Source organism: Cupressus sempervirens, chromosome 10 (assembly GCF_028749045.1).
Source record: "Cupressus sempervirens isolate cs-2001-9-10 chromosome 10, ASM2874904v1, whole genome shotgun sequence".
NCBI lineage: Eukaryota > Viridiplantae > Streptophyta > Pinopsida > Cupressales > Cupressaceae > Cupressus > Cupressus sempervirens.
In genome coordinates this window covers 73,644,712-73,669,397 of record NC_143127.1, presented here as the reverse complement: position 1 = coordinate 73,669,397, position 24,686 = coordinate 73,644,712, and positions in this window count along the sequence as shown.

Genomic DNA, 24,686 nt, shown 5'->3' with positions numbered 1-24,686 from the left:
TTTCTTATTCTTTTTTAAATAGCTCAGACTTCATCTTTCTCGTGGTTTCCCTTCATCTTAATCTTGGTTTCTGTTGAAACTTCTACCCTAATCCAGTGATCAAATTTGTATGCATTCAGTTTCTTCCCACTTTAGCTGTTGCTCTCAGACGCTTGAATAAGGAATCCAGCTTCCTTTGTTTGTCTATATATTTTTTTTTCTTTATCACCTTTCATATCCCACCTTTCGAACCCCCGCGGTGCCTTTATTAGATCTGCATTCTGCGTTCTGCTATTGTGTGTATCTCTTGCATTATTTTCATTCTCACCCGCTAAACGTTCTCCAAAAATAGTGTGAGTGCTTGGGATCCGCAAACCAAAGTAGCAACACAATGCTCCTATGCCTACGGTAGTTTTCTTAGGATGAGATTCTTTGACTCGCCATACATTTTTTTTTTTTGCTTAACCTATGTTAATGTCAGTATTGTGAAAAAGTCATTAAAGCATAATTACAATATTTGGGATGCCTTTCTCCCTCATGTTTGATAATGGTGCAGTGTTTGGTGGGCTTACAACAATAATATTACCTTGAGATATTCAAGAAATTAATATCTATAGTGTAATGGAGTAGCAAAATCAGCCAACAAGAACCTCTCAGATATTACGAAACATCTGCTAGAGATGAATCCTTGGGACTCACACCATAAGCTTAGGTTTCCCTTTGGGTAGATTGCATCCAAACCAAAGAAGTCTTGGGAACTTCTTTATTTTACCTTGTCTATAACTATAATCCAATGTTCCTCATGAATTTTCATATTACTATCCTACAATTCATGAGGGATTTCAATGAGAGGGATAATATTGTGGAAGTTTTCCTCCTCAATCTCATCTGCCTTGAGCATTTCACCAAACACCAAGTAGTGGTCAAATAATGGCTTGACAAAAGAGCCCAATATAAGGCCTTTCACATTTCAAACCTAGTCCTCCTTTGGGACAAGGCCCATGAGAAGAAAGGAAAACATACTAAGTTCTTGTGGCTTTGGTGTAGGCCTTATTAGATCTTGGAGATCTATGGGGCTAATATCTACTATCTCAATTCACTTACTTAATAATCTATCCCATTGCCTATCAACAGATAGTCTCTCAAACATTACTTTGAATGAGGAGATGTGATAAGGGTGTCCATTTCCCCTCTATTGTACTATACGTATAATTTCTTGTAAATATTTCTCTAGTGTACCTTTGGGTTCACTTTGTAAATTATTTTGCCTTTTTTTTACTTTGCTTTGTTGGCCCTTGTAAATAGTTTAGTTGGGTCTTGGTCTTGATTTTTTCTTGGCCTCTTTTAGAGGCTTTGTTTCTTATTCCTCCATAAAGGTAGGTAGTATTTTCATGAAACTATGTAAATTAATGGAAATTTATCTTATAGTATTCAAGTAATCCTTTTCTCTCCTTTTGAACTCCTTCTTACCCTATTTTGTATGCTGAAAAATACAGCTATGAACTGATGAAATGACCAACCTTCATTGAATCTGGACAACTTTTCTCTTGTCTCAAGCTAATTTAATGACCAAATAAGTTGGCAAGAAAAAGTGAAGAGAAGAATCAAGATAAGGACAAAATGAATAGACCCACCATGCTCAAACTTGATGAAACTAAGTGCTCAATGGTATCTCAAGGAGCAACCATCTTTTTCCTTCCAATCAAAAATGAGAAAATGCACAAAGGTGGGATGGTGAAAGAAGTATCCCCACATGAAGAAATTAAATTTTTCAATTATAGGGAAAGAGGTTCCACCTCCAATGCCTTGGAATTAACAAAGAACAATGGAGGAAGGAGACCTCTGATTCCCAAACTTATATGATATTTTGCAAAAGCTAAAAAGGAAGTCTTGAGTGAGCTTGGTTTCTCTATTTTATTTGAGAATTAAATGACATACCCTATTTCAAAGAACACACTTCATGGATTGAAATTGGTAAAATCATGGATAATGTTGAGTTAAGATGTTTGGACCTAGAGTTTATGCTTAAAGGGCTTTACTTCACAATGACAAGGCACTAGTGTGATTAAAAGGCTAAGTTCTAGAGCTCTCAAATTCAAAACATTTTCCTAATTGAGTCACCATTTTTATGCCCTACATACCCTTCCTTACTTTTTGCAAGAAAAAGTTGGGTCCCTTCTTTTCACTTTTGTCTTACCTCATTTGAGACAAGTCCTTTGTGTTTGTATTAGTTTTTGATGTGTGGGTTCCTAGATCCTTGTCTAGATCGTCGACCCCTCTTGTGTGGGAGAAGGAGGTGTTGGTGTTTGAAAATGTTGTAGGTTTCCAATTACTCGGATGAGAAACAAACTTATCTAGAGGCAACTAACTCCCATTTTTGACATATCTTTTCAAACACTGGGCCAACTATAAGGCTAGGCACTTCTTCTACTATAGGCTCTGCAAGACCTAGGTGGGTGGACCTCAGATTCAATCGATATGTTACCAGTGAAAAAACATATTCATGAATCTATTAAAGAAGATAAAAGCCCTTATATCTCCTAACACTTATGCAATGACACAGATCTGCATTAGCTAAATGCAAATCCTATGATATCCACAAGCTAATTGAGGGCATCACATTTAGGTTCTTCAACATGAAAGGGAAAGAACATTTGATTAATAATGTTTAATTTAGTAAAACCTCAAATATGCAGCAGTAAGAACTAATGATCCTGTAGCTGAACAGTGCTTAATCCATTGGGAAAATCCATGAATCAAATGCATACATATGGATATCTGATACTTATTTATATATTCAAATATATGATCTATCTATTTACCTTGTAAATAGACATTTGTGCTCAATCTAAACCTCATTCTTACATGATATCCTTCTTAATAAACTAGCAACCCTATTGATTCCATGAAGAATTTGCATAACCCTTTGAGTTGCAAGCAACAATTGAACAACATACAACCTTAAGGGACTGCAACTATAACCTAAGCTCTTTGTTCAAAGATCATAAAACATTGAAGCTCATTGAGAAATGAGACAAGACTCAAAATGAAACTCAATCATCTGTTGTTCTTTGTATTTATTTCCTTGAAATAATACATTCATATGCATGAAATGAAAACACAGAAAAACCTAATAGATTTGAACTATCTTTATTATCCTTCCTAATGCCATTCATACAAGAGAATTATGCTGAAAGAATGGTGTCACAGTATTGGGAATACATCAAGACTAGAACCAAAACCTGGTTTCACAATAATGAGCAATTTTTCTTCAAAAATTGGAACCAATGGTCTCACAATGAAAAAACTATAACCTCTACCATAAAAAAAGAGGGAAAGATATAGCAGGAAGTGAATTCTCAGATCTATTGTAAAGACGACATGTGTCCACTTAGGATTCCTTCCCAAAAAGATGAAAAATCTCTTTCTACCCTCTCTCTATAACTACATATGAAATCATCAATCAATTGGCCTCCAAAGAACACAAAATATTTGAGATACTTGATTGGAAATCATAACTAATTTTGATGCCAAAATGAGCTCAAGGTAAAAGTGAAAAATTAGTTTAATATGACCTCAAGAATGCAAGAAAACTATTTAAAGATGATTTTCTCCACATTCAGATCCCAAAAAGCCTTTAAATCTACCCTCTAACCAACTCTGATGCTCAATGATGAAAAACACCCATTCTGCTGAGAACGCCCCAAAATTTACAAATTGGCTTATAGCGCAAACAAGTGAGTACCTATGCAAATATTGACCTTAGAAATGGAAAATTTAGCATGTTATGGTTTTGGTGGTATATTGGAGTGCCCATTTTCAATAAAAATAACCCCTGTTATGCCCCTCTGAAGTTCAGGCCTCCATTCACAGGTTTGCAAAAATAAAAGAATGAAAATGAAAAATTTAAAATATTCTATAGTTTAAACTATAGAAATTTAAAATTTTAAATCAAATTTTTCAAATTTGGAATGAATGCACACACACGGATATTTTTTAATTTTAAACTCCTTTTCCTCCTCTGACCATTTGAATGGTGCCATTTGTCAAACCTGTATTGACTATGATCACCACTTGTCACATTCAGATTGGCTAATGACTTCAAGTGAGACCCACATACACTCTGTTGGTTTCCTAAATTTTTTGGCAAGTTTCCATGTTGCTTGCTAGAAATTTTCTCATTTTTTGATGGCGACATGATGACCATTGGATTCCGGTGAGTTTTCTGGCAACCTCATCCTTTGCTGCCATGTGTCATCACCACCTTAGCGCCTGCTCATCACCACCTCAGTGCCACTTGGCTCCACATGTCATTGCCAACTCAAAAGTTGCTATGTTTCTATGGTAATCATTGTGCATCTCCCTATGGCAATGTAGCGATGATTGTTGAATTTTACACGTGGCACAATCTCTGAGTTTGGATTCAATTGCTTGCCATGTCATCATGCATGTGTCCTCCTTCAAAATTATGTTGATGTCATCATCCAACCAAATTTAGGTGGGGCCCTTGTACAAGCCATGCTTCTCAAAAAGTGTTGTCTTGTTAGACACAATGCTTATGCACAAGATAGTATTTAAAGACTTAAAAAGTCTTGCCCATGATGAATGTGGGATAAAGGCTCACTGTTTTCACATTCTCTCATTTTGCATGCCATGAATTTTCCTCTTTTCACGCATTCTCTTTATATTGGGCAACTATCTTGCATTGCAATAGAAATTTTCCTTGTTTTGCTTAGCTTCTTGATGCCATGGCTTTGCCCTTTTACACCGCGTGGATTTCTTGCTCCCACTGGCGCCTTGGATTCTCATGTTCCCTTTTTTATGCGCTAGTTTTTGTCTTTTTCATTGTGTGATCCATCTTTAATGTTGACTGATCCAAAGTAGCTCCCCTACAGCTTTCCCTTTTTCTTTTTTCATGTGGAAGCTTTAATAGTGCTACTGCTTCTTCTTTTTAATTTGCTATGGCTTTGCTTTGACTGCGTGTGGATCCTATTTTAAACATGCCTTTTTCTTTACTTAACATGGCAACATCTCTGAATGTTACCTCATGCTCTTTATGCTCTTCCCCCTTTTTTTAAGCCTCTTTGGGCTCTCCTCCACTATACCATGGGCTTCTTATACATGCATGGGTTCTTTTCTTGTGAATGCTTTGGTGTTTGTGGCATGGGCATTTGACTTAGGTTCCATGAAGGCAACAATTAGAGTAATGAATGAGTGAGTAAGGTCTGAATGGTGTGGTAGATTAACCATCACTCTTGCAATGGTGAAGCTTGGTGTGTGGCTCTGAGCCCATCATGGTGACTAGAAACATTTCAGCCATGTGGAGCCACTAGTGCAACCTTTTCTAATTGGAGCAGTTTTGGCAACCAAGAGGAATATCAGGTTGGAGCCCAAATAGATTGGAAATTGGAAGATTTTCTTCAAGCTCAAGAGCTGGAGCACGAGAAGGAACTCATTAAACAAGGAAAGGAAGGAAAAAAGAATGTAAATTTTAGGCTAGAGGTTATTGGTTCAAAAAGCTCATGGGAAAGAAAAGGATGCCCTAACTAGTGACCTGTTGAGTGACTTTTTGAAATTTTGTCTCATTCAAAACTGCAGCTTCACCTCAACATTATCATTTTTTTAAATATAAGTAAATCTGTTAGCTCTCTTAAATTGAAACATAATCTCAATTAGATGCCTACGAGAAAGCACTAGTCCTCTCTTCCTGGATTGCAACAAAATCTCAGCAGTGCTTAATACTCCAGAAGAAAGGATCACAAAATCTGATGACAAATAGTGCAACTCATCCAAAAGAACTCACCACCTTCTCTTTGGTCTTTTGTTCATGCCTTTGCATTACAACATTTTGATAAAATAAAATCATTATAATCCATTTTAGTCCCTTTTAAGATTCCACAATGCCTTATCATTCTGACGAGATTAGTAAGGCCCCAAAGTGGGTTCGGCTAAAAAAAATTTCGTTCCCAAACAACTGAAATGCTAAATTGATCTATTGATCATCTTAGACTGATTAGAATCAAGTTTGATCATTGAACCATCATTTAAAGCTCATTTTATCACTTAACTACAAACTATCAATTTAATGCCAGAGGGTCCTTTGATAGGCTTAAAAACTAACCCAAACATTTGATCGGGCATTGAAATCAAACATAATGATTCTATGTTCTACTCACTTGTACCATGTCAAATTTCATCTCATGAAAAATTCAGGGTCCAAAGATATTGGCTGTCAAAGTTGACCCTTCAAAACTGCCTGCTAGCAAACATGTTAGAAAGCAATAAACTAGGTTTGGATTTGGCCTTGAAAACTGGGCAAATGGACACTTGGGAAAATGAAAACTGGGGCCTTGGTTCATTGTCATGAGGAGAGTATGAATCTATGATTTGGTGGCTCATGATGAATAATTGGGTGCAAATGGCGAGCGGTCAAAGTGGGCTACTTAGATTTTGTAGACTGAAAACAATGTCAAAAAGTAATTTTTGCAAATGGAATGAACCTAGAAAAGTGTGCAAACGAATTTTTCATGACTTGAAACTTGAAACATAACAAGTATCTAACCTCTACAATGCAACACAAAAGGAATTTTAACGTTTTGGTCAATTGGGTCAAAGTTAGAACTCATCAAACAGGGCCTCGCAGAATTATGAGAAATGTGCATCAACATGAAAACAATAAACTACCAACTTTGAGGGATTCAAAACCTAATCAAAACGATTTGAAACAACTCAAAATCTAAAACATAGGTTTTTAGGTATGGACACTAGATACTCCCAAAGTGACAAGTCATGAAACATTACTGGGTGCGAGATATTCAGATTCAAACATGGCCTCTTGTCACTATTTGACACAAGTGAAAATGCAGATTTGGAATTTGCTCAAAAGGGGACTTCACAAAATGGCTCGGAATGATGATTTAACTTCGTGAAACACATAGACACACTAAATGAAAGGTGCTAGAAATATTAAACACCTCACAAGGCTCAAAGCTATAGCCAAGTACTAACTCATTAAAAAGCATTTAAAGGGCTTGAATTTTCTCAATGGTACTCAAAATCAAGAATTTTTTTTTTAGTCCCAACAGGAGGTAAGGATCCTTGGCCTCATGCCAAGGGTCTACAACTAATAAGAGACGTAATTTTTGTACCTATCAAGAACTCATTCCCTCGTGTCCTCTATGATGGGAAAGGATTTTTGTGGTCTTGAGTTAGACACATGACAATGTTTATTAATGAATAACAAGTATAATTAATGCACCATTTAATAACCATGATTGACAAGTTATTTAAGATGTCTATAGAGGTTAATTGTCACTTTGTTCAATAATCACAATTGTTCTCTACAAGAAAAAATATTCATTTGGGTTGCCACCCCACCTGTGAGTTATCATTCCTTGAATCTGCAAGTGCTTTGGTGGGTTAGGCTAGTTATTGTTTGTGTTCATATGAGGGAAGGTCCTAGTGCTATGGCACCCCTACAAGTTAGTATTAGAGTATTTTTCGTTTATGATTATTAATTAAATCATATTGATTTAATTATATAAGTTTCTATTACTCTAGTTACTTAAGCTTCATTTAGGTACATTATTAATTAATAATGTGCAACCTAGTTTTTTTTAGTTTAGGGTTTCTATCTCACCTTTATAAGGTTTAGCCTTGTACTTTTTTCATTATCTCTTATGCATTTTTCACATTTGAGAGCAACTTTTCTTCTGTCTCCATTACTCTTCTCTTGTGACGGGTTATTGGCTAACAGGTTCTTCTTGGGTTGTGCAAAATTGATATTAATCAATTCTTTCATGATATCAAAGCTCAGATATGTCGTTGCTTGTTCTTGATTTGAAGAATTTTCTAGAGCTTCAAGGGTTTGATCTTTCAGAAGTTTTTTTTTGGTTGGATCTGGGGATACACTTTTTTTGGAGGCCTCTTGAGCAAAAATAGACCTCACCAATGGATTCAGAGAATCAATCCGAAGAATTTTGATATAAAATTTGACCTATTTTGATTACCAGAGCAATCTATTAAAAAATTAGCCATTGACACGCAATCTAAGGTAATTTTTTTGGAAAACGTGCAAACATTTTTAATTATTTTAAAAATTTGCAAAAAAAAAGGATTGATTTCTAAAAGTTTCAAAAAAATTATTACAACTTTTTCAAAAAAGTTGTTTGCATGCGTTTAAACACTTTTTATCAACTTTAAAAAGTTGATTGGACTCTGTGTAAGAGGAAGGTACACCTATTCAGAGCGTATAGTCAGCATTAGGGTACAACCTACATAGGTAGGGTACGTAGGGACGTGTCAGTAGGGTATGCCTGTACACCTGCACGTGTCAGGGGAATATGTCTTTTTTGGCATTTTTTAAATTTAAAAAAAAAAAATTCTTTCTCCTCCACCATTTTTGGTGGATATTTTGGTGAGATTTTCCTTTTTTGGTGAGAATTTTGGAGATCTACCAAATTTGGTAAATTTTTTGGCTTTTTTGCACATGCAAAAATAATAATTTAAAATTGCATTTTTTGGCATGCATTTCGAGGTGCCACATCAACGCATAGTCAGCAGTGACATAAGCATCCAGTCAACCTCCACATTAGCGACCAGTCAGCCAATGATGTCAGCACCCAATAAATTGCCACATCAACGCACTATCATCGATGACATCATCAAATGTCTGTCAAATTTTTTCCTAGGTCTGTAATTTTCTAGAGAACTCATCTTTTGGACATGCAGTTGGTTTTTTGGTCATAGCTTGGGCATACAGAGGTCTTTTTCCAATCTGAAAGAAGCATCAAAAAGTTGGTTCAGAGATGGAGACAATGGTGCTGGTGTAATTTGATTTTGAGTTCATTTGAGCTTCCAATTTTAGCATTGAAGTAGAGACTTCTATTTCCCTCTTCTCTTCATTCAAAATCCAAGTTCTTTTCTCATTTTTTATGCTTTCTATAGTTGTTTTCTTTGGTATTTGAAGGATATCATTATCTATTGTGGGGGGGGGAGGGGGCACTTTATTTTTTATACTTTAATTCAGAATAAGACCCCTTCTACTTCCATCTTCTTCTCTCAATGGAAGACTCCTATGTCGCCTACCTTACACCACACAACTACCATACTTGGAAAGGATAGATGACTAGATTTCTTATGGAAAAGGGGTTATGGTCATGTCTCGATGTAGCTCAGCTAGTTCTATAGAGGCCTTATGAGCTTCTTATGCAATGCAATAAAATGGATGAGGCAATGGGCCTCATTGCAATGAATATTTTAGATGGGTTACTATTTCACCTGGATGGTTTGAATACACCCAAGGCTATGTGGGACAAGTTTTCAACCTTATTTTACACAATGAATCAATTGAAGATTCTACAGATAGATGCAAAGTTTACCTCCTTGATTCCTGAATCATTTACCAACATTGAGGATTTCTTGATGAAATTCAAGTCTCTTTGATCTATGTTACAAGTTGTTGGAAAGACAAAATTTGATAATGAGTGTGTCTTCCTAATACTTTCCAAGCTTCGAGGACCTTATCAGATTTTCACTTCTACCTTCTACTCCACTATGGATGCTCTAGGTGCATGACATGTTATGCCCTCTTTTGAGACCTTTTCTAACCAGTTGACTTGTGAGCAATCAAAGCTCACTCAGATGGATTCTCTTATAGGTTCATAGTCAGGCATTTCTTGCCAAGCCACCTCAGAGCACACAAAAGCTGAAGTAGATATCAGATTCCTCTTCTCAACACTTTACTAGCCCACCATCTTCTTCTAAGAAGGAGAAATAGAAGATTGAAAGACCTACATGTTCCTATTGTCAGAAGGGAACACATGATGAGTCACTTTGCTATCAGAAGAAGTTTGATGGTTATGAGAAACAGATAGCAAATTCACAAGCTCTTCTTTAGAAGAGAAATCTGTCCTCTCCATCCTCTTCTAGCTCACAGGGGTCTACTTATCAATCTTCTTCTATCAATCCTACAGCTAGATAGGATCTTGGAAAGGGTCATGCATTATGAGCTTCTTTCACATTCCCTTCATAGGTCCCTTAGATACTAGATTTAGGTGCTTCTCACCATATGACATCTTCTTGAGAGATCTTCTCTTCTTTTGAGGCTTCTCCTATTCCCCATATTATCATTGGGAATAACACTGTTATGACATTCTATGGGAAAAGCACTGTATGATCTCAGGATGGCACATACAATGATGTGTTGTATGTTCCATCTCTATCTGCAAACCTTCTCTTAGTTTATCAAATTTCTCATAGTGGGTCTAGGAAGACAATTGAGTTCACTCAAGATTCGGTTTTCATTCGAGATGGTATGACAAAAGGTATTGTTGCTACAGGGATAGTTGATCTTTTCACCTGTCTCTACTCCTTTTCACACTTTGGTCCACCTTTGCTAGAGCACGATTCTCCTTTGAGAGAGCACCATGTGGTATAGTCAGGTTTCTTGAACCTCTGTGTGGTTCTTGAGACTACTGTTGTGACTGCCTTGCCACCTCCTCTTGAGCTCTTTTCTGTTCAACATAATTCTTCTTCAGCACTACTTGATCCTCCAACTCCATTCATCGAGCCACCAAGTGTAATTTTTGAGGATTCTATAGAGGACATTCATCTCCTCTTTGATGACAGTGTTAGCACACCTATCATACCACTTACATTGGGGACTCCCTTTCAGGATCCTCGTGTCTACTCCTTTGAGCATTAGCTCAGCCTTCTAGTGACACCTCAACTTTTGAGGTTCCCTCTATAGTGTCCACTAACTTTCACTCCTCTGCATTGGAGTCATAGTGTTTTTTTCATTGATCTAGGGGTTCTTCCATTCCGGGGGGGCTTTAGAGCCTCAACCTCAACCCTCTCTCATGGCGGGTGGGGGGTTGAAGTCATGCTTTGTACTTATGGATTTGAGAGAGTCTCTTGAAGTCATTACATCTCTTTTTGGAGAGGGGTTTTTCCCAATGGACTCCGATTTATAGAGATTTCCTTGTACTGGGTACCTGATAAGGCCTTGTTGCCAGGACCCTTTTTTTTTTTTTTTTGCTTTCATAGCTTTACTAGGTAAGCTTACTCCCTACTTTCAGCTTAAGGGGGGGTGTTAGAGTATTTTTCATTTATGCTTATTAATTAAATCATATTGATTTAATTATATAAGTTTCTATTACTCTAGTTACTTAAGCTTCATTTAGGTACATTATTAATTAATAATGTGCAACCCAATTTTTTTTAGTTTAGGGTTTCTATCTCACTTTTATAAGGTTGAGCCTTGTACTTTTTTCATTATCTCTTATGAATTTTTCACATTTGAGAGCAACTTTTCTTCTATCTCCATTATTCTTCTCTTGTGATAGGTTATTGGCTAATAGGTTCTTCTTGGGTTGTGTAGAATTGATATTAATCAATTCTTTCAGTTAGTGTTCTAGGTTGGTGTTTTTCACTTTCTTTTCCTTCCATTTGCATTTTGTGCTTTTCTCTTATTTTTTGTCATTTGCCCATTTTTCTTTTTCTTATTCTTCATCTCTTTTACATTGTCTTGGTTTTTTTTTTTTTTGTTCTACCTCCTTGGGTGTTGTTTTGGTGGTTGTCATTCAACTTTCTTGTTGCTATGTCATTGTCTTATTTCCTTTGTTTGTTTGTCATCGGGCAGAGCTTTTTCAGTACACCATCTTCATGTGTAGAACACATTAATGTTTCTCCTGTGGAATACTTCCATTGACCTAATTTTTGGGCCACTAATTGGTGGTTTGAGTTCAGGGTCCAAGATGCATCCCGTTGAAGGAAGGTGGGCTTAGTTATATGGTTTTCTTTTTTGCACTGTGTGGTTTGGTTGTACAAGTTCACATCTTTTGGTTTTTGGGTGTTGGCTTTGCCAAGAGTGTGGTTTACATCCAGGATGCTCTCTAGTGTTTTTTTTTTCCTTGGTTCTACACGAGGTTGGATATCACAAGTCAAGTTGGCATGTTAGGCTTGACCAAAAGGTTGTAAGCATGCCTTCATGGGTGCCTAGTTGATGGATTTGACTCTAAAAGATAGAATGTGGGATATTTTGTCATTGTTAAGAGCACACATGTGACCTAAGTCTTGGTAGGTTAGTGGTGGCTTACTGTTATTGTGCTGGCAGCCTTGTTCACTTTTTTGGTGACTATAAGGGGTGGTTTTTACCTTTGATAGTCCACCAGGATGCACCACCCATCCTCAGGTTGAGTACCTTGCATCATTAATGGCAAAGTGGTTGGCATTTTGAATTCAAACAACTATCACATCCAAATTATGTAGTATTTATTGATCCCATCTATCACACAAGAAAATGTTGAATATTGTTCTTGTCAATTACATAAGGAACACTCAATGTTGTAAGACACATCATCAAAGTCTTTTTCTGGGTGACATAGTTTAGGATTTTGGCAAAGAATGAGTAATGAATACTTTGCTAGTTTGAAATTACCTATTTTGTGCTCACAAGTTCTAAAATTGTAGGTTTTTAGGGTTCAATTTTTTTGTCTCCCATGACTAGTGAGAGGTGGTCTCCAAGCTTCAAAGGTAAGGCTTATGGATACCATATTTTGTCTTTTACCAAAAGTTACTTTACTTGTTTCAGCTTCTAAGTTTTTGTGTCCCTCCCATAAGGCATATTTTGTCTTCAAGAAAAGGATAGAGGGCACCAAGTCCCAAACATACTAAATCTCAAGCATGGTTAAATATGGTATTTCAAAGGGATCATCAGATTAATGCATGTCCAATCCTTGTAGGCACTAATGGATTTTGGTTTTGGAGGACCAAAAAAATTATTCAGGTATAAGGGAAAGATAAGAACTGGTGTAAATTCAAAAATATGGTTATTGCATGGTAAAATAGGCATCTCTAAGAAAAGACAAGAAGATGATTCCCCAAGGGTTCTAGGCTAGCCAGGTTCCAAGATCCTAAACATGGAAGGATCATTTGTCAACATAGGATGAGGCATCCAATAAAGGGAAGCCAAGGAAGAAATGAGTGAAGAGTGCTCACAAGTTTAGAGCCTTGGGAGAGCGAGTCTAAAATTTTTATCTTCCTCGTTAGATGAGGACTCCCTTCTATGTCTGATGCACATGATGTCGTGACATAGAAGGATTTACAATAAGGACCCTGTTATGAGCAATATTTTCAGCATTGAGGGATCCTTTTGGTTTAATTTAGTACTTACTTAGAAGGAGCTTCACTTTCTTTCAAAAGCACCACAACTCTACAAGATGGGATTCTAGGTCTGAGATCTGTCCTTTCCCATGACCCGATTAGGTGAGCTTGCATTACATGGTAGTTGACATACCCAGTTTTGAATTTGAAGGCTTTGGAGCTCAAGTTCTTTTCTAACATAGATGGATGTTACTGTGAGATTCCTTCTGAAGCCTACCATCCAAGGCTATTGTTGGTTGTTAGACTTATTAATGATGTGAGATGTAGTTAATTATGATAGATAATTCATTTTTTGCCTTCAAATTTCCTCATGTACCTAACACATTCAAGAACATAAGAGAAGTGGAGTGCTCTTATTGTTGAGATTATGTGTGTTGCACACATTTCATAATATTGTTTATAGTATTTTATTTTATCTTATTATGTAATGTTGCACCAAGGAGCACCTACATGGATGCACAACATGTAGAGATTCTCATGGAATATCCTTGATGAGTTGCATTGCGACATTGTGATAATATTTGATGTAATTATTTAATATTTAGGAAAATATTAAATGTGGTTCAATGAGAGTTTGGTAGAACATGGTTTTATCAAACGGTTTAAGTAATATCACGTGGTGCTTTTGTGGAAGCTTGCTACTATAAAAAGCAACCACAAGAGTAGTTGTATGGGCAAGGTGAGTGAATAAAAATGTGTTCACCAAAATGAATAAAGGAAAATATGGATGATAGAAAGAAATGTGTGTGATTGGGATATAAATATCATGTAAGGGGGAATATAGTACCTATCCTTAACCCAAATTCCCAAAAAGAATCATCCAAATTGATCAATCACAAAGAAGTGATCAATGCACAAATGAATCAAATGATGGAGAATATGAAGAAAGGAGGAAATCCTATAATCTACTATAGAAAGTAAGTACTTGAAATCTTGAAGACAAATACTAACCTGAAAGCATGGGGAATCTGAAAAATGCCGATTTCTGATGTTTGTGTATAGTTTTAGGGAATTTTGGAACTTGTTCCAAACTAGAAATGTCAAGATAAAGAAAACCCAGATTTTTTTTGTCCTTTTGAAGGTAGGTCAACCTTGACCCACATAGCAAGCACAATTTTACCCCCAAAAAGTCAACCTTGACCTGTAGTCTTTCAAAAAAAATTTTGTTTACAAAGCCCACAAGTTCAATGAAAAGGGTATCCAAATCTGCACTTCAATTCATTGTCCTGTACCTATTCTTGCAAGAAAAAGAGTTTTGTTGTTTGGATGGGGGTTTTCCTTGGTCAAACCCTAGTTTGGAATCAACCTTGAAATGTAATTGAAATATGAAATATATATAAACAAAGTTAATGGAACTATTCACCTTACTTATATTGAAATCCTTGTGGAGGATTTGAATCCTTGAATCCACAAGTACAGATGCTCCAAATGAATGTCAGAATGTATGTAGGATGTATCAAATCAATGGAATTATATCTTCAACACCAATCTTGAATGGATATTTCCATAGGAAGAGGATTGAATGAATATGGATGGATAAATCTTCAACAAGAGGGATCCATAGAGATTGAATCCTTTAATGGCTAACAATGGATCTCCTTGATGAATTGGAAGCTTGAATGCTTGAACACTTGATGGATAGTATATCTTTACTTAATAGAAAAAGTGTTCATCCAATATCTCTTGTGGGTGTCAAAAAGTAGATGTCAAAACTCAATAATCAATGGATGTCAAACGAGAGAAGAAGGCTTCCTTATATAGAGATCTAGGGCACAAACTTCTAAAGAAGGTCGACATTAGAGAATCAAATCTCGATTAACCTTAACCCCTAGAAATGAACCTAGATTAAATGCAATTTAAGATTCTACCATTCTGAAACTCGAAAAAACTGACCCAGATGTGGGAAAATGAAACTTTTCGAAGCCTAATATCTTGAAACTCTTGGAACTTGAAAATTTGACCTAGGGTTAGGGACAAGGTTGAGCTTGCCCTAGGTCAGGGTTGAGTTCATCCTTGATCTAGGTTAGGGTCAAGGTTGACCTTGACCCTTCAAGTCATCCTTGACCCATAAAGTCAAAGTCTTCAGTTTCACAGAGAAAATTGTCAAAAAAAGGCTGGAAATAGAGAGAGAGAAGCATAACAGGGGGAAAATAGCTAGATCCATGAAAGACCTATTCAAGGCACTTTACATGACCCTAGACCACTTCCTTGAAGGGCTAAACACTCTTAACATGGAAGTGCTTCTATTTTAAGATGATACATTAAGCCCCCACTTTAGCAAGAGTATGGACTCGATGCAGACTCTTCGTAAAGTAGATCATAATGAAAAGATAATCTTATTAAAATAAAAGGGATAAAGAGATCCTTAACCCCCATAGACTCAAGTCCTTGTCAACTCCAATATCACAATAAGAGAGACATTTTTAGAAAAGAGAAAAAGAGAAAGAGTGTGATTATCTCACCCAATGAGAACTTATATCCCATTGTAAAACCATACAAGGAAACATCACAACTAGAAAGATGGAATTGAACCGCCTAGTGAATGTGGATACTCACTAGTCAACCCATCAAGGATTCACCCTCAAGAATATTCTATTCCATAAGAGTAAAACCAAAAAGAAAAAGAGATCCAATCTTAAGGACACCTTCATTGGTAAGGGATCAAAAATATTTGAAATTGGAAGTATCAAGAGATCCTAAAACATAAATCCATGCTTTAAGGATTAGTCACTAATAAAAAAAGGGAGAAAATGTATCTTGAAAAATAATATATATGTATATCGAAAAGTGCATGTGTGCAATAGGTGAGCATAGTGTATGCCCCCACATTAAATTCATTGCTAACACTTTAATAGGAGCAATGGCTTTAACAAAAATATAAACAACTCCATTGATTACATTTTCACTACGACATGCACCTAGATGAATACAAATCAAGGGAAATACCACATAAACATACATAGAACACAGAAAGAATCTACCTACTACAGGGTCAGTATGATCATAGATTATATATATATATTATTGAAAATGAATTGACATCATTCCCCAAAGAAAGTAGAACTAAAATCATAAAGGAGGAAATATTAAGATACAAAGAAGAATATTTTCAGACCATGACCTAGAGACCAAAAAGAATCAATGCTACCAAGTCACAGATCCAAGAAAATTAGACAAGGAAACATATATGAACAAAAGAATAGGTACAATGTAACATGAAACAACATATAGAAGAATAGAGATACATATAGAGGAATAGTACAATAGGTTTGATCCCTTTATCACCTTGTACCAACAAAGTGACAAAGATTGTCTAACAACATTTAGCAAACACATCACAGAAGAAACACAGTACAAGCGACAAACACACAAAAGGGCTACCATGAATGACTAGTCTATTGAGCATTCCACCTACTCTCCCCATCTCATTAAATATCATTTACGGAAGGTGGGTAACTCATAAGAGGGACTATATCTAACACACTAGGAACAATAGTTAGTTCCAAACAAGGATCCGCTTGAGAATCACAATGTTCAATACTAGATGTAAGTGTCAATTGTGAGGAAAGCATATTAGGTAAATCAATGTCAATGTCAATAGTTCCATATTCATCCTTAACATCAACAGTATCATCAAGAGTATCTTCTTCATCTATATTAATCAAAATAGGATGTAAGATATGAATGGGATCCTCATAACCATGCATCTTAACATTATTATTAGTAACAACTTCTTCTAACACATCATGCATAGTTGTATCCAAAGAAGGTAAAGATTTTTGAAGAATAGAATTATGAGCATTAGCTTGAGCATGATGCTTCTTATGATGTTCATTAGTAGATTGATTAAAAATTTTATTTCTTTAAGTGTGTTGAGAATTAGGAGGAACAATTACTGGATCCTTCATAGGTTCTATAGGATGATTAATAGGATTATTAGTAGACTAAAAAGAAATAGGAGGAGTTTGATTAACTGATGTAGAATTCATGGATAAAGGAGGTATGGAAAGTGTAGGCAAAATACCATGATTAAGATCCTTAAAAGGTAAACCTAACTCAAGAATATTATGATTCTTATAGGCTTGATATGAAAGGAAAAGATGATCAGGTCGAGAAGGAAATGAATTAGGTAATGAAGGCCAAAAGAAGTCAAGTGTAGCACAATCTCTAGGCCTGGAAGTGCGATATAAACTATGATTAACTATCTTCACTTCTTCATCATGAAAAAATTTAAGAAATTTATGAATAAGTGAAGCAACAACATGCATGATATTTAACCATGAAAAACCAAGCTTAACTTGAAACTGGTTAAAAGTAGGAACAACAACAAAGGTAGTGTTCACAATTTTTCCACAAAGTTCAACCGGTAAATCAATAGAACCAAATGATGGATAAAGAAAACCATTACAAGTTTGAATCCACACATTAGATGTATCATAAAAATCACATTAAAATATTTTCATAAATATTTTCTTCCATTGACTAAGGATGTAGGATCAACAAGACAACCACAAGTAGGTATCTAAGAAATTCTAGCACTAATATAAAGTGGACCATTGGGAACTTTAATAGTCTTAGAATCATCAAAGGTAATCAAAAGTTTCAGAGGTCTTTTATTCTTAGGTTGTTGTCAAGATTTAGGTTGAGGCTTCAATTTAGGTTCAAGTTTTAGTTAAGATTGAGATGAAACTTGAGATTGAAGCTAAGGTTGAGGTGGAGATATAGATTGAACAACATGGTCCACTTGATTACCAATGTGATCTTGATCATCCATGTTTGAATCATGCACAATATCCATAGAAGATTGCTGAGCAATAGTATTAGTATCATGTGTAGGTAATGGATTCATATAGATTTGAAGATTTTGATTAGGAGGATAAACAAATTTATTCCCACTACAATCAAAATTATCAACAAATAAAGCATTATAGTCAATTAAATCTTGAACCTTATGTTTTAAAGAATAACATTTCTCAGTATCATGACCATTCTAATGATGATATTGAAAAAAGCTTTAGGATTAAAATATTTATATGCAATTGTAGTAGGTAAAAGTGGTACAATAGGAGTTAAAGTTATCATATTAGCAGTTAGCAACCTATTATAATAGAATGTAAAGATTCTGAAAGAGGAGTAAACGTACAGTTTAATTGAAAAGCAGTGGATACAGAAGTGGCATTGTGAGATGTAACAACAACTCGATCAAAAATTTCATTTTCTTGTTTTTCTATCTTGACATAGTTGTTGAATTTTTGAAAATTATTTGGATTAGAGGAAACATCACTTTTATCAACAAGAACAAGATCCCCTAGAGTGTTGCTCTGAAATTGATTCACTTGTAATTGATAATGATGAAGCACTGCACAAAGTTGTTGAAAAGAAGTACATTTAGTAAGAAAAATATTATCTCTTCCTTTTGTAAATTTGAAATAAACATACACTAAATATCAATATCAGGAATAGGATAGGAAATTTGAGCATGTAAATGCTTAAATCTACCAATAAATTCAATGAAAATTTCCTTATAACTTTGTTTACAATGCATCAAATCAATCAAAGACATTTGCAGCCAATATTGTTGATAAAAGTTTTGGCAAGTTGTGGAAATGAATCAATAGACTAAGGAGGCAAAGAACAAAACCATTGTAAGACCTTGTCATGAAAGGTTCTAGCAAAAAAATTAGCTAAAATCCTATGGTCATGAGCATAATCACTACAAAGGATTTGAAATGTTTTAACATGATGAACAGGGTCTCCCTTACCATTGTAATTCTCAAGATGAGGCATATCAGCTTGCTAAGGAATAGGAGTATGAATGATATCTCGAGACAAAGGACTTCCCAAGTGACATGTAGAAATATTAAACTTGTTTTGAGTCAAGGATGCAAATTGTTGTTGTAAAGATGACACAGTTTGAGCCAAACTAATAAGTGTTGAATCATTAGAGGAAATAGGAGAACTAGAAACATTAGAGACACTAGGTACTATAGACACCTAAATTTGATTACACCGCTTTGGTAATTCTATTTAGCTATCTCTAAAGGCATCATTAATTAAATTCCTATTTAATTAATCCTTTGCCATCCCCTAGCTGATTAATTTAATCAATCATCTATAGTCCTAATTGATAAATCAAATAACCCATCATTTTTCAATTAAATCCTATTCTCCTATCTAATTCCAAATCCTAAATTTATTAAAATCACTTTAATAAATAAAGCCCTCAAAATCTAATAGCCCCTAACCTATCCTTAATCCTCCATTTAGCCTAACCCACCCCATCCACCCATACTAACTAAGCTTAGCCACTAACTCACCCACCCTCATCAATACCATCCACTTGCACATCTCTAACATCCCTAAACTAATCCTATCTCAAGCCTAACCCATCCCCTAATCATTTGCACATTCCTAAGTAAGCTTAAGACTTTCCTAAACCAAGCCAAAGTCTCCCCTCAAAATATCCCAACCACCAAGCCATAAGTGCTCCCACAAAGCCATAAATGACTCTTACAAACTCATTTATTGCTCTTACAAGCCATTATGAGGGTTTTTATGAGCTTTGAGCCTCCTTTGTTGACCCCTCAACCCCTCTTTCTCTAACTAATGATCTTGTGACATGTGTCACTCCTTGATTGGCTATAAGGAAGCACAATCCATGTGCTCTCCTCTCATTCAATCTGAGCCCTCCATAAGCTTTCTCCTTTCCTTCCATCCTAGCCATTGATCCCTCAAGCCCTTTCCCTATTTAAGGAATCCCCTCCCAAGCCATTTTAAGACACAATCCATTTAGTAAAGTTATCATGCTAGTTTGAAAAACACAATCCTTCATGCAAAGCCATAATGCCATTTTGAGAAACAAAGCCATCAACCATACCCTCATAATGCCAAATTGAGAGCTCACAAGGCTACCAATTTTCCATTATCCATCTCCAACATTGAAGCAATTGAGCATACATCTACATAAAAGGACACATCTACAAAATCACGAAAACATGGAGTGTTTCCTCCTTTTGGTTTGCCTTCCTTAATTGTTTTCTTTGTCTTATCATAAGTGTGGCTTAATTTTATGTGTGAATTCTTTCTTTCTAACATTGTGTTCCTTAAGCATATAGAATTATAGCTCTATAGGTACAATGTATGAAGCTATAGGAATGGAAGACACAATTGGAGGAACACTTGGAACTACAGTTGGTAGAGGATTAGAATAAGTAAAAGGAACATTATGATAATAAGGTTGTGATGTAGGAAGCAACATAGGAGGAACACTCATTGGAATAGAGGGAACCATCATAGTTACCAAAGGAGTATAGGTAGGAATAGTAGGAAAAGGAAAAAAATAAGGTTCTACACTAGTGACATGAGGAATCAACCCTAAATCTTGAGATTCTTGAGATAAAGGGTTAACATTTGAATCTACAAGGTGAGTAATACCACACAAGAGATTAACACCATAATCACTATCTCGAAGAACTTTCTTAAGAGCCTCCATAGCTTGAATGGAATCTTGATTATGGTTTTCTTGAATAAGCCAATTCCCTATTTTATCAAGTTCAATTGAAAGTTTTTGGACTTGTTCAAGAAGAACTCTTAAAGAATCATTCTCATCATGAGATGAGAGTGAAGAATTTTTCTCCATAATAGGATTAGAATCAGGAAGAATCAAATTTGCATCTTGGATCCTAAAGAAAGGAGAAGAAGACTCAGGATCAAAGGTCCCCGTAAGTCTAAAACTTTATCTCAGCAGAAGATTAGAAGTAGGAATAGAAGTTATAAAGATCATAAACCAATGCAATGGAAATGAACTAAACTAAGAAACATAAAGCATGCATATTTTTGTATTTTGAAAGAGATTATACAATTGTTTGTTTGCATTTTTGAATTTTAAAATGAAAGAGCATAAACTAAATCTAATCTTAATGCAAGAAAAAAACCTAACAAATATGAAATAAATTTTAATACCACACAACACTATAGGGCATCTAATTCCACAAACGAAAAGAGGTTAACCATGTCGGGTTTACCAAAATGAATAGGTTAAAAATGCATTCACCAAAATGAAGAGAGGAAAATACGGATGATAGAAAGAAATGTGTGTGAATGGGATATGAATTCTATGCGAGGGGGAATATAGTACCTATCCTTAACCCAAATTCCCAAAAGGAATGATCCAAATTTATCAATTACAAAGAAGTGACCAATGCATAAATGAATCAAATGATGAAGAATATGAAGAAAGGAGGAAATAATATAATCTAATATAGAAAGTAAGTACTTGAAATACTGAAGACAAATACTAACATAAAAGTAGGTTGAATTTGGAAAATGTCAATTTTTGACATTTGTGTATAGTTTTATGGAATTCTACAACTTGTTCTGGACTAGAAATGTTGAGATAGAGAAAACCCAAAAAAAAATTGTCCTTTTAAAGGTAGGTCAACCTTGACCCAGATAGCAGGGCATAATCGTAAAATTGTACCCCAAAAAGTTGACCTTGACCTACACTACTCCAACAAAATTTATGTTTGCAGATCCCACAAGTTCAACGAAAAGGGTATCCAAACCTGCACTTCAATTCATTATCCTGTACTTGTTCGTGCAATAAAAAAAGGGTTTTGTTGTTTGGATGGGGGGTTTGCCTTGGTCAAACCCTAGTTTGGAATCAACCTTGAAATGTAATTGAAATATGAAATATGTATAAACAAAGTAAATTTAACTATTCACCTTACTTATATTGAAATCCTTGTAGAGGAGTCAAATCCTTGAATCCACAAGTATAGATGCTCCAAATGAATGTAGGAATGGATGTAGGATGTCTCAAATCAACGGCATTAGATATTTAACACCAATATTGAATGGATCTTTTCATAGTAAGAGGCTTGAATGAATATGGATGGAGAAATCTTCAACAAGAGGGCTCCACAGAGATTAAATCCTTCAATGGCTAATAATGGATCTCCTTGATGAATTGGATGCTTGAATTCTTTAACACTTGATGGATAGTAGATCTTCACTTCATGGAAAAACCATTTGTCAGATAAATCTTTTGGGTTTCGAAAAGTATATGTCAAAACTTTATAATCGATGGATGTGAAAATGAGAGAAAAATACTTCCTTATATAAAGATCTTGGGCACAAAGTTCTAGAGAAGGCTGACATTTGAGAATTAAATATTAATTAACCTTAAACCCTATAAATGAACCTAGATTAAATGCAATTTAAGAGTCTACCATTTCAAAACCCAAAACAACTGACCCAGAGGTGGGAAAATGAAAGTTTTTGAAGCCTAACATCCCAAAACTCCTGAAACTTGAAAATTGGACCTGGGGTTAGGGACGAGGTTGACACTGCCTTAGGTTAGGGTCAAGGTCATCCTTGACCTAGGTTAGCATCGAGACCCTTCAGGTCATCCTTGACCTAGGTTAGCATCGAGACCCTTCAAGTCATCCTTGACCTAGAAAGTCAATGTCTTCAGTTTCACATAGAAAATTATCAGAAAGAGGTTGAAAATAGAGACCTTACTTGGAGGGCTAAACACTCTTAACATGGAAGTTCTTCCATTTTAAGATGACACGGTGAGAAAGGAAAGTCAAGCAAGACAAGGCAGAACAACTTAGCCAAAAGAAGAAGGTTGGAAGCATGACATGGGATATGTGGCTTCATGCTTGTTCACATGGTTTTCTTGGTTGTTTCTATAGATTTAAGGCTTCTATGACTATATTGCAATGGTTTTTTTTCTTGAATAATACATAGTGATGGATGATTTTGGATGTTGGTTTTTTTCCCTCAATAAAGAGTTTCCTAGAGTATATCTTGTGTCACATTTTTGTGGGTATGTTGTTTATGCTTTTGCATGTGGATTTTGATTATTTAATTCTTTTAGATCTATTATGGGTTATGTGGAAATGGTAATATTTTTGGTTGCAAGTTTCCTTACAAGTGGTTATAGAGCCAAGTTTTGTTGTTGTAACCCTAGATTGAATCAATGGGAATGCATGCAAGAGTGAAAGAAAGGACAAGATAAATGGATTTTATAGGTTGTTTATTATTGATATGAGGGTTTTGGGTTTGTCACTATGACGGGTTGTTTGCAAATTTTGGGCATGTGAAATTGTTGGTCAAAAGGGTTTTGTGGATGTTTCATTTAAATGAGGGTTTTAAGAGGAGCTTGTAGAAATGACCTTGTAGGAAAAAATGGACCTCACCATAGGATACAGGTTGGATTTTTCATAAATTTTGATATATAATATGTCCTAGTTTGGCCATGTTAAGAGAAAATGCAAAGGTTTTTTAGTTTTAGCTTGTGACGACCATCAAATTTAATCCCATCAGAATTTCTCATCATAAGAAAAATGCTTTGAAAGTTGTAAAAAGGATGTCTTAGTAAAACAACCATAACCTTCACTCAAGATATTGCATTTCAAACTTTTTATAGTAGTTGGAAAGCTCATTTAGAGTACTACAACTTGGTGTAGGTGTGATTTTGTGATTTTGAGACTGTCATGTTTTTTGAGTCTGAAAGTTATATGTTATTTATTTTTTAGTATAGTTTTGGGCATAACTTGGGCATATAGATTCAGATTTTGGATTTCAAATAGTCGATGGAAAGCTCTTGGAGAGCTCTATACATTGGTTCAAATATGGTGCAAGTTTGGTATGATTTATTAGGTGATATATTAATTTGAAAAGTTTATAATATATATTGATTATAGTAACATTGTATATTTTTGAGATTTGATGTCATTGCATACTTAGCTTATATTTCATATTGGTCTCATGATGATATGATTATCTATGTTTGGTTTAGATATGTATGATGACTTGTTGGGTCTACAAGTTGTGCAATGTTGTAAGTGGTCTATACTTATAAATTGTATTTATGGTTTGAATATGGGTTGTGTTTGCTTGTTGATCTTTCATTATTAATGCATATTCATATTTGTGGCTTGTACTTGGGTTGTCTATGCCCTTTGTCACATGATTTTCTGAATTTTTTTCATGTAGAAGGGATGAAATATTGTTACTAGTTACAATTATGGTGGGGGATTGTGGTTGACTATGTCTTTGACAGGTTGGACACTTTGAGAGTTATATGCTTAGTTCATGGATGTGATCATGGTGCCATGAATTTTGGCATGACATGATTAGGCATACAAGTAATTAATCGATGTTCATGGTTTGGATTGTTGATTTGGTTATTGTGTTATATATCTTCTTAGTTGATGATCATGGTTATTTGATTTCTTTTAAGGAGTTCATGATGTGCACTTTGAGTTATTTGATGGTTTAATGCCTTGGTTAGTTCTCATATTTAGGAGATAGATTATTTTTCTCCAGCATGATCTCATGAATAGCTTGGATACAAAATTTAGTGGGAACTTGTGACAGTGATGAGGTGGCAGTGCAAAATTAGTTCCTAGTTTGGTTTGGATAGCTTGGTTTCACTTGGCACTGACACTTTGGTTGTGTGTGTAGACCTAGAGGATCTTCATGTAGGAGATATATTTTATGATGCCATTGGTGACTCGGTAACACAATTGAGT